Source organism: Hyaena hyaena, unplaced genomic scaffold (assembly GCF_003009895.1).
Source record: "Hyaena hyaena isolate Hyena2069 unplaced genomic scaffold, ASM300989v1 scaffold_228, whole genome shotgun sequence".
Lineage (NCBI taxonomy): Eukaryota > Metazoa > Chordata > Mammalia > Carnivora > Hyaenidae > Hyaena > Hyaena hyaena.
In genome coordinates this window covers 1,848,273-1,858,709 of record NW_024080860.1, presented here as the reverse complement: position 1 = coordinate 1,858,709, position 10,437 = coordinate 1,848,273, and positions in this window count along the sequence as shown.

Genomic DNA, 10,437 nt, shown 5'->3' with positions numbered 1-10,437 from the left:
AGACCCAGCCTTGCCAGCTGCCCTGGCAGTACCCCTCTAGCCTCCACCCTTCATCGCCCCCTTCGGCTGCCCGTAATGCCCGGTTTGCCCCAGACTTGAGCCGAGCTGCTGCAAGCCTCGGCCTGAAATCAACTGCCTTATCTTTCTCTACCTGGGTGACTCTGGCGCCTCGTTCTAATTTCAGCCTTGCCTCAACCTCCTCAGAAACTCCAAGTCACCTCCCAGAAGAGTTGGTGTCCCCTGCATTTATAGCTCAGGCCTCCTGATCCTGTCACTATTTTTGGGCCTGGGAGCTCCTCGATGCCAGAGATAGGTCTGCTGTGTGCCTAGGTCCCCAGCACTGGGTGGCCCCCAAGGGGCTTCAGCAAGTGACAGCGACTGCCTGAACAAATGAATGGATGAGGGGATGAATGGAGGTTATTGGGAAAGACGCCAAGAACAGAGTGTCAAGAGACTAATATAGATATGTGTCCGTTGCTTCCTCCCCGTGTGACATGGAGCAAGTCACTTTACTTTCTTGAGACTCAAAGTTCAATTATGTAGAATGAGATTAACGGTGCTAGTCCTGCCTTCAAAACATAATTAGGAGGATAAACCAAAATAAAGAAGTTGAGATGCTTTGGAATTGTTTTAAAGCCATGCACCATCCCTCCTTCCCTGCACCCACCCAATCTGTCCAACGCATCCATTATCAACTCATCTGACCATCCAGTCATTCAATCCATCCACTCATCTATCCTACCACTCACCTGTCCACCCACACACCCATCAATCCTTTTACCCACCCATCTATGCACTCATCCATCCATCCATCCATCCATCCATCCATCCATCCATCCATCTGCCCATCCACCCATCTATCCATCCATCCATCCTTCATCCATTCATCCATCCATCATCCATCCATCCATCCATCCATCCATCTGTCCATCCACCCATCTATCCATCCATCCATCCTTCATCCATTAATCCATCCATCATCCATCATCCATCCATCCATCCATCCATCCATCCATCCATCTGTCCATCCACCCATCTATCCATCCATCCATCCATCATCCATTAATCCATCCATCATCCATCATCCATCCATCCATCCATCTATCCATCCATCCATCATGCATCCATCCATGCTTTTGTCCCTGTTCATTTAACAACCATTCACTGAGCCCTCCTGTGTGCCAAGCATGTGTTAGGATCTGAGGGATTGAGGGGGTCAGAAGCAAGAACTGCCTCCAGGACCCCCTCGCAGGGAGAGGCTGCTGACAGCAGCAGAGAGGCACAGGCAGGAGCTGAGGGAGGAAAAGAGCATAGGACCCAGGACTGCAACCCTAGAGCGCTAATGCTTCTTACCACCGCCGATGCGCCTTCTGCCCTCGGGCTCAGCTTGCTTGGGGACCCCCAGGAGACCAGGAAGATTTCCACCAGGAGTCTACCCAGAGGGCATGGACACGGAGGTGGAGGTGAGGAGGCAGGAAACCCAGGCACAGAGAGGCTAAGTCAAGACTCCATGACTAGGAAGCTGCTGAACTAGGATGTGGGCCCAGAGGCACATTCCTAACCTCTGCCTTGTGCCGATCTGTCAACAGCTTGCACTTAGGGCCCTCGAGTCGAATGCCCAGAAAAGTGCCATCCCGTGCCTGTTCTGCACCTGCTCACACACCTTCCCTGACAAGAAGCTCACTCCATTCCCAGGCAGCAAGGCTCCTCCACCAATATAGCTCTGACTGTGAGCTGTTCTTTCGTGGATGGGGGTCCACATTGGCCCCGGTCTGCCCCTGGATCCTGTATATTCCTGCTGCCCCAGAATGTCTCTGCAAGATAGCGGTGGGATTGCTGAGCCCTCTCTTTCCCTCTCTGCTTCCCCATCCCATGTCCTCCCAGCTGTCAGTCTGGCACAGAAGGCCAAGTGCATCCAGGCCACAAGAGAGGGGAGGCAGCCCCGGACAGCAGAGGGAGGAATGTACGTGGCCACATCCATTTGGATCTTAACCTTGTTCTTGGCTTTGTTCCCACCGAATCCTCACGACACCAGGGCCCATTTTACAGATGTGAAAACTGCTGGCCCTCAAACACCAAGGGAGTATTTCCTGTCTGTCTAGCATCAGACGCTCCAAAATAAAAGTGGCGGTGATTTTTTTTTTCTTGTTTGACCTTTACCACAGCTCTGAGAGGAAGCCATCATTTGCTCTATTTGCCAGTGAGGAAACGGAAGCTCAGAGAAGTCAACCGATCCACCTTGCACATCTGAGTACAAATGCAGAATCCTCTCCCTGAGTCTGGGGAGGGAGGCAAAGTGAGCCCTCCTCGCAGGGGACAAGGAGAGAGCTTCAGGTCCTGTGTCTGTTCCACTCGTGACAACAGGGTGACCCTGGACAAGTCACTTCCCCTCAGCTATGCCATTCTGCCTCTAATGGCCTAGGCCCTGGCATCTCTACTACCTGGACTTTGTCCTGCAGCGTCCCATGGACTCCAGCCCGTCCCAGGTGGGCTCTATTTTCTTCTCTGTGAAATCAGACAAATGACAGTTTCCACTTTACATATTAGGATATTAATGAGGTACAACATCATAGTTCTAACAAGTCCGTTGTAGGTGCCCAATAAATCTTAGCCACTAGGTGGCTAGGAGCATGTCCCCGTGGACCGCTGGCTGTGGTGTTCATGCGTGTCGTCCCTGAACATTCAAGCATCTGACAACCCCTTGAAATCCATAGCAGTTCATCCATCGACCTGTTGACCTTGGCGGCTGGCCTGGTGGATTAAAGACAGCCACAGATTTTTTTGTCACTTCCTTCAAGAGATGGATTTCTTCTCCCTTAGAGTCTGGGCTGGCCTTGTGACGGCTTAACCCACAGAACGCAATGGAATGGACACTGTGCTGGCCCCAGTCTCAGCCTTTAAGAAGACAGGCAGCTTTGGGGCACCTGGGTGTCTCAATTGGTTAAGCGTCCGATTCTTGGGTTTGGCTTAGGTCACGATTTCATGGTTCGTGAGTTCGAGGCCCGCATCAGGCTCTGTGCTGGCAGTACGGAGCCTGCTTGAGATTCTCTCTTTCTGTCTCTCTCTCTCTCTCAAAATAAATAAAAATAAACTTAAAAATAAAAGACCAGCAGCTTCTGATTTCTCCTTCTCAGATGCTCCCTCTTAGAATCTAGCCATCTTGCTCCAAAAATGAGTGGAGAAGCCACATGCAGGCACTCTGTGTGACAACACCCGCTGAGGTTCCAGCCGACAGCCAGCATCAGTCACTGGTCGCGTGAATGAGCCATCTGGGGTGTTCCAGCCCCTAGGGCCCCACATGGCTACAGCTCCAGCTGAACACCGGCCACACTGCACAAAGCAGGAGACCTTCTCAGCTGAGCGTGGTCAGCTCATGGAATCTTGAGATTTAGTGACATTCTTAATGCTGTATTTACCACCTAACATGTGGATGGCTCCGGCAGCCAAAACCTACTGTATACCAATTCGCAACATGTAAAACCTTGGTTTGCGAACATAATTTGTTTTGGAAACATGCTTGTAATCCAAAGCACTAATATAACAAAGCAAATTTTAAGAACCAGTTGTGATCATGTGACATTCCGTGGCAAGTACTGCACATATTTGCAAGTTACAGACCAAGTTACTCCTAGCCCAAGGTTTTACTGTATTTATTTACTAGTTTTTGTTTTTTAATTTTATTTATTTGGGGGTTTTTTAGTGTTTATTTTTGGAAGAGACAGAGCATGAGCAGGGGAAGGGGAGAGAGAGAGAGAGAGAGAGGGAGGGACAGAATCTGAAGCAGGCTCCAGGCTCTGAGCTGTTAGCACAGACCCAACACGGGGCTCGAACTCATGGATTGCAAGATCATAACCTGAGCCTAAGTCAGACACTTAACCGACGAAGACACCCAGGCACCCCTATTTACTATTTCTTAAAAAAGTAACCACTCATGGGGCTCCTGGGTGGTTTAGTCGGTTAAGCCTCCGACTTTGGCTCAGCTCTTGATCTCACGGTTCGTGGGTTCGAGCCCTGCATCGGGCTCTGTGCTGACAGCTCAGAGCCTGGAGCCTGTTTCAGTCTGTGACTCCCTCTCTCTCTGACCCTCCCCTGCTCACGCTGTCTCTCTCTCTCTCTCCTAGAAATAAATAAAACATTTTTTTAAAAATAATAACATAAAAAATAAACATAAAATAAAGTAGGAACCACTCTCTGTATTGAACAGGAGTCAGAAAACTACAGAAAACACCCAGCTGCCCGTTTGTACATATACGCCCTCCAAGGTAAAAATGATTTGGTGACTGGTGAATGAAGATTATATGAAATTCAAAATCCAGTCTCTATCGGCGAGAGGCACGGGCATCGGTGTATGCACAGTCCATGCCCGTCCACACTGCCTTCGTACAAGGGCAGACCCGTATGGTTACAGGCAGAGGCCTGACAGTGGCAGATTTAGTAGCTGGCCCTTTATAGGAAGTGTGCCAGTTCTGCTTCAGAACATTAAATATGTATCACCGTTCCGAACTTAAAACACTACAGGAAAGGATTTGTGTGTGTTTCTGGGCGTTTTATTCACTTTGTCTGCTCAGTAAAAAGAGCAACAGAAAGAACTCACTGTGGACTTTTTTTGCTTACTTGTTTGTTTGTTTCTTTCTTTCAAAGTTTGCAAGTTTTGGGGGCGCCTGGGTGGCTCAGTCATTTAAGCGTCTGACTCTTGATTTCGGCTCAGGTCACGATCTCACGGTTTGTGGGTTTAGGCCCCACATCGGGCTCTGTGCCGACAGCACTAGAAGCCTGCTTAGAATTCTCTCTCTCCTCTCTCTCTGCCCCTCCCCTTGCTCGCAAGTGCACTTTCTCTCTCTCTTTCTGAAAATAAATGAAAAAAGAGTTTGCAAGATTTAAGTTTAGAAATGGGCAGAGGGCAAAAAACCGTAACTGACTGTGGGAGGAATGTGAAGACAGCAGCTCAGGAGAGATCAAATGGAAACTTTCTGATGATGAAGGAAGAGAACAAAGATGGGCAGCTGCACCTCACAGCCTGCCTCACCGGCCCCCAGTGTCCGCTGCCCTGCCCTGGGGGGCTACAACCACCATGTCCCTTTTTGTCCCCAACCAGCTTACCACTAGTGCCTTGGCTCCTAACAGTGGCCTCGTAGGCCTTTGAGTGGGCCAGCCCCCCATCCCCAACCCCCTTCCCACACACACTCCTTACCCATCCATCCCTTTGCCCTCCTGCCTGTTTTTTTCCTGCCCAAAGTCTAGACGGTGCTTGGGCCCCACACTCCGCGAGGTCTTTCCCTACCCACAAGCCCTCATTCATTCCCTTCTGCTCCCGAGGCCGTGGAAGTCCCCCTAAGAGCCCACCTGCATGTCAGATTGCTGAGACCCACTTACTTGTCCCTCGCCCTGGGCTGGAAGCACCTGGAAGGCAGTGATGGGGCAGCAGGGGATGCGTCAGAGCCCAGCTGCTGAACAAAGGAGCCCCAAAGCCCTTGCTGAGCGTTTGGGTACCTGGGAACAGTAGGGCTGACCAAACAGAGCTCGTCTCTGTGATGAGGCAGCCCCTCCCCTCTCCTGCCCCCTGGGGACCGGGGGGTCCCCGACTGGTGGGCACGCTTGGGGCCGAGCCTGAGCTGCCCCCACCCTCCCCTGGCCTCTGGCAGGGCCTCTGGCTCCCCTAAGCAAGCTGCGGGCTGACAACTGGGTCCTGGAGAACAAGAAACCCTTTCAGGGTACAGAGCAGGGTGGGCCCCACTTTCAGGTGTGAGATCTCACCTCACGGAAACCCAGTGGGGCTGCCAGAGTGCCTCATAAAGCCTTTCATGGCGCAGTGTAGATGACACAAGTCACAGGTCACCGGGCCTCCCAGGCCTGGCCAGCACCCCGCTCCAGGGGCAAACAGCTGAGTCCTGAAAGGGGTACAGGTAGATGGGACCGCAGGGTGCTCAGGATGACGCAGGGCCGCCCAACCCCTCAGGGCCTGCTCCCTGCGACCCAGCGGCCTGCGTGCCTTGGCCAGGCAGTGCTGGCAAGGCCAGCTGCTGTCATCAGGCCGAGACACACGCCACTGCAGACTGGTGGCCTCAACATACCGGGTGCAGCCGGGGGCTGGTGCTAACAGGATCTGGGCTTTGTCCCTTGCTGGCTGCCTGGTCCCTGTGGGGAGAGGCACCAACGAGGGGAGTAGTGGCTCCACCTTGGATGGAACCTGCTGAAACTCCTTAGCCTGCAGCTCCCCGGAGGCCCTACTTTCTGTGAGCGCCTGGAACAATGGCCTGGGAGCCAAAACTGACCCAGTACAAATGGAGTTCAGATGGCCAGAGAAGCAATGCCTCCTGCCCTCCCAGCGCGCCCTGCGGGCTCTACTCGAGAAGATGGGGCACGTCCCCGGCTGCTCCAGGCATTCCTGGGACAGGAGCCCAGGGCTGGGCTCACCCCCCCCCAACTGTGCGGGCCCCACGTGTCACCACAGACTGTCACAGGTTACACAGCAGGTGGCCCAGGCCCCTCCGCTGTTGGGCTGTTGGTGACGGGGAGTGCACCCCACCGCTGGCAGGTTTGCCCGGAGACGGCCCCCGACAAGGAATGCCTTCAGGGTTGGTGGTCCCGTGAGCATCGTCAGCCTCCAGTCAGGGCTACTCTGGGTCCAACTTGATCTGTGGTCTCGTCCCAAAGTCTCTGGGCTGGACAGTGGGTTTCTGGGGTGTCTGCTTCCCTTTCCATTTTACTTGGATGTGCTCAAGCCAGCCCGGGGCCTCCAGCTTTTTACAATAGGCTCCTGTCTGCCGGCAGAAGCTTCACGAAGCTTGGGGGTGGGGACGGAAGACGAACTGGTAATTACAGAGCGGATGAGGGCATTTCTGGGACTGGCGCTGCACTGAGTGGGCAGCTCATGGAGAAAGGGCAGAGACTGCACGGACAGGGCCCTCCCTCCCCAGTGGAGGTGTCTCTGGAGGCCAAGAACTGTGTCCCTGGCTAATCCACCCCTCTAATGGGGCACAGTGGGGGGGGGGGGGTGTGACGACTAGAGCCGGAAATGGCTGGAGGGACAAAGTAACCCCATTTGCAGGCCAGGAAGCCAGGGGTCGCAGAGCAGATCACGCGACAGGTGGTGGCAGGCATTTATTTCCTCTCCCCTCCACTGTTGTCCCAGGAGGTGCCCCAAACAGGGTCCCAAGCGGGTGGAAGGGTCAGGGTGAGGCCTCTCCAGGGGCTCAGGCAGCCTCAGTTTACTTTCCTGGACACAGGGGCTCAGGCAGCCTCAGTTTACTTTCCTGGACACAGGAACCAGGACAAAGGTCGCTTCCCCCTGAACACCGAGCCCTTTCCCAATCGCAGACCTTTCTGGTGCTGCAGAGTCACAGGGCAGTGGCAGTGTGAGCATTGGTCCGTGGACCATCTCTGGGCACACGGGAACCTTCCGGGGCCACCTGCTGGGAGCAAGGACATCACTGGTATGTGAGAACCACGGAGAGCTCACTGTCGCGGGCTCCAGGTATCCCTTCTGAGCTTCACCTCTGACCCTTGCGCCAAGCCGTCGAAGAGGACACAGAGGCACCTAGCTCTGGGCAGACAAATTACATTTTTAACCTTGTGCCCAAGCCTCCCAGAAGACGCTGGGGCCCTGAGGAAGCTAGAACTGGGCACAGCTGCTCAACTGTCAGTAGATGGCGCTGTGGGGCCACAAGGGCCACCTCCGAGCCAAAAGCGTGTGTTTGCACATCAGGTCTTGACCAGACTGGGGTCCTCCCAACCCCGGGACCGTACCCTACACAAGGTGGTGCCCTGGAGGGAGGTACCATTTACCCTGTTTCTCTGATAAGGCCAACGAGGAGCCAGAGAGAGTAAGCCACTGGCCCAAGGACACATAGCCTTAAGGGTGGGGGCTCCTCCACCCCAGATGCACCCACTGAGATCCCCAGCCCTGCCTTCATGACACCCACCCCACCTTCACGGGCCCCAAGAGGCCACAGTTACTCTCCGGAGCTTGATGGGAACCAGGCATCCCCCTTTCACCCCCACCACGGCTGGACATTCCAACAAAGCTGAAGCCGCCAGCTTTGAAGTCAGAGCTAAGCCCCAGATTAGGGTGGCTCCAGGCTGGCCTGTCCCTCCCAGCCCCGTCGCCGCGCCCACGCCCACATGCCCCCCCAACACAGTCCAGCGTCCTCTTGGCACAGAAAGGTCTGGGGCCCAGCAAAGGAAGGGACTGCCTAGCAAGACACAGCCCCTCTGCTGGATGCCCTATCCCTGCTAAGGAGCCCCAGGTCCCCCTACGGCCTGCCACAGGCCTGAAGTCCCAGCCCCCTATCAGCGCGCCCCAGGGATCTCATGTTAACGTGTCGTCCCTCTTCCTGGCCCCACTGACTCACGTGCATCAGCACCTCTCACCCCGATAAAGTATCTTGGACAAGACTGTGATCCTGAATACATGCAGAGGTGTGGGGCAACTTGAGGGGGGTGACTGTGCGAGGTCTGGAACTGGGTCTCAGCTTCTTCATCCGCTCACAGTGGCCCTGGAGGGTCCTTCCGGCTCAGCCTGCCGCGGGCACTTTGGCTGGGCCAGAACCATGCCTGGCCACAGGCGTGGGAGAGGAGGGGCACCCACACAGCTTACGCGGCCACAGGCTGGGTGCTTTGCAGACCCTCATTTTTCTGTCCGGAGGAGTGACTGGGTTTCTAGAAGCCGGCCAGTCCCATCCCTGCTGCGTGGCCCACAATGGTCCCAAGTAAACGAAGAATGGAGACGTGACAACCCATCCACTCCATCCTCGCCAAGCAGGTACCAGGCAAGGCCACGAGCAGAGAGTCCCATGTGGGGGGTGGGGCAGGTGGGGTGAGGGAGGTGGGTGCCACTCCGGGCGGCCTTTAGGAGAGCAACAGATGCAAAGTGCCCCAGGACACCGCATCAGTGGGACTGAGCTGGCGCCTGAATCACCCATGGAGTTTGGCTTCAAGACAATGAACTCTGAGCTCATGTGCGTGCCTGGCAACACACTCTCATGTGGCTGAGAGCCCGTCTGCCTGTCTGTCTGTCTGTCTGTCAGCAAGCAGCCACACTCCCTTGGCCCCACCCTGCTGGTTTGGGGTCCCAGATGGAGCCTCTTTGTTTAAGGGGATTTGAAGTCACGACTGAAAGCTAATGCTTTCAGCATAAGGGTTCTAGAACTTGTGTTCCAGAGAGTTTCGGAACATTCGCTTTCAGAATAGTCTCTCCACAGTCTCTTGAATGCATCTCTTACCAAAGCTCAGCGATTCCCACCCCCCATTTATGATTTTTGCCCTTCAATACTGTCTACATTGTCTTCTGTACATTAACTCACGTACCTACATTTCTTTTGAACAAAGGTTCTCTAAAAAAAGAATGCTCACTACCGAAAGTGAGAAGTACCCTAAACAGATAACCATAAAAATACAGGGAGTGGACAGAACCATGTTGCTCAGTTCTAGCATGGCTGCTGTGGCTGAAGGAAGGCTCTTGGCCTGTCATCTGCTCCCTGATTGTGAAGAAGGACAGTGGGCTGGTCAGACACCCGCCAATATCAACCGAGCCTCTTCGCTTGATGCAATCAGGGCAGGCTTCTCTGGAGAAAGACTCCCTTTTTCCATCTCCCATCTGAAAGAGGGCTACCATCATCTTCTTTGTCTGTGTTTCTCCTAACCACTCTTCAGGTCATCACCTCCTCCAGGAAGCCTTCCAGGCTGGATTGGGGCTCACCTCTGTGCTTTCTCAATTCCACAAGCCTTTCCTGACTTTGCACTTGGCACCCTGGGTTATTAAATTGCACTTGTGCCCGTGTTGCTCCCACTAACAGGGAAGTGTCCCTACTCTTAGGACACGACTTTACCGTGACCTGCTGGGGGGGGGGGGGCTGCTACCTCCCCACCTGCCCCTTGCCCACCCACCCCTGGACCACCCTGAGTCCTTTTTATATCATGACGTCATTATTGGCTTTGGTGTCTGCCCTCCCCTGGGTGTGGGCTCGGTGGGGGCCTGGATGATAGCCGCCTGTCCACCACTGGATCCCTAAGCCCGGTCTGCATGAAGCAAGGAGCCCTCCTGTGAAGTTAGCGCTGTCATGATCTTCATTTCCCAAATAGGGAAACTGAGTCACGGTGGGGCTAGTGACTTGCCAAGGGTCACCCACCTGGTGAATTGGATAGAAACTCAGGTGGCCGGGCTTTGGAGCCTAGCAAGATCATTCACTACCTTCTTCCTTGGCAAGACTTTTCTTCACCTTGGTCGGGTGAGGCCTGAAGGCTTTGTGTGTGACTCACGCAGACAGACGCTTAGGGGTCCCCAAGGGCCCAGACTCACCCTCAGCCAGACAGAAATCTTGGCCCAGCCCAGGGCTTAGCTCACAGCGGGAACGGGGTAGCATTTCCCACCAAACAGCCTTTGTGGCTACTGGGATGTCTCCTCGAAACCCCACCACCTGCCTTCACCACCCCTGACAC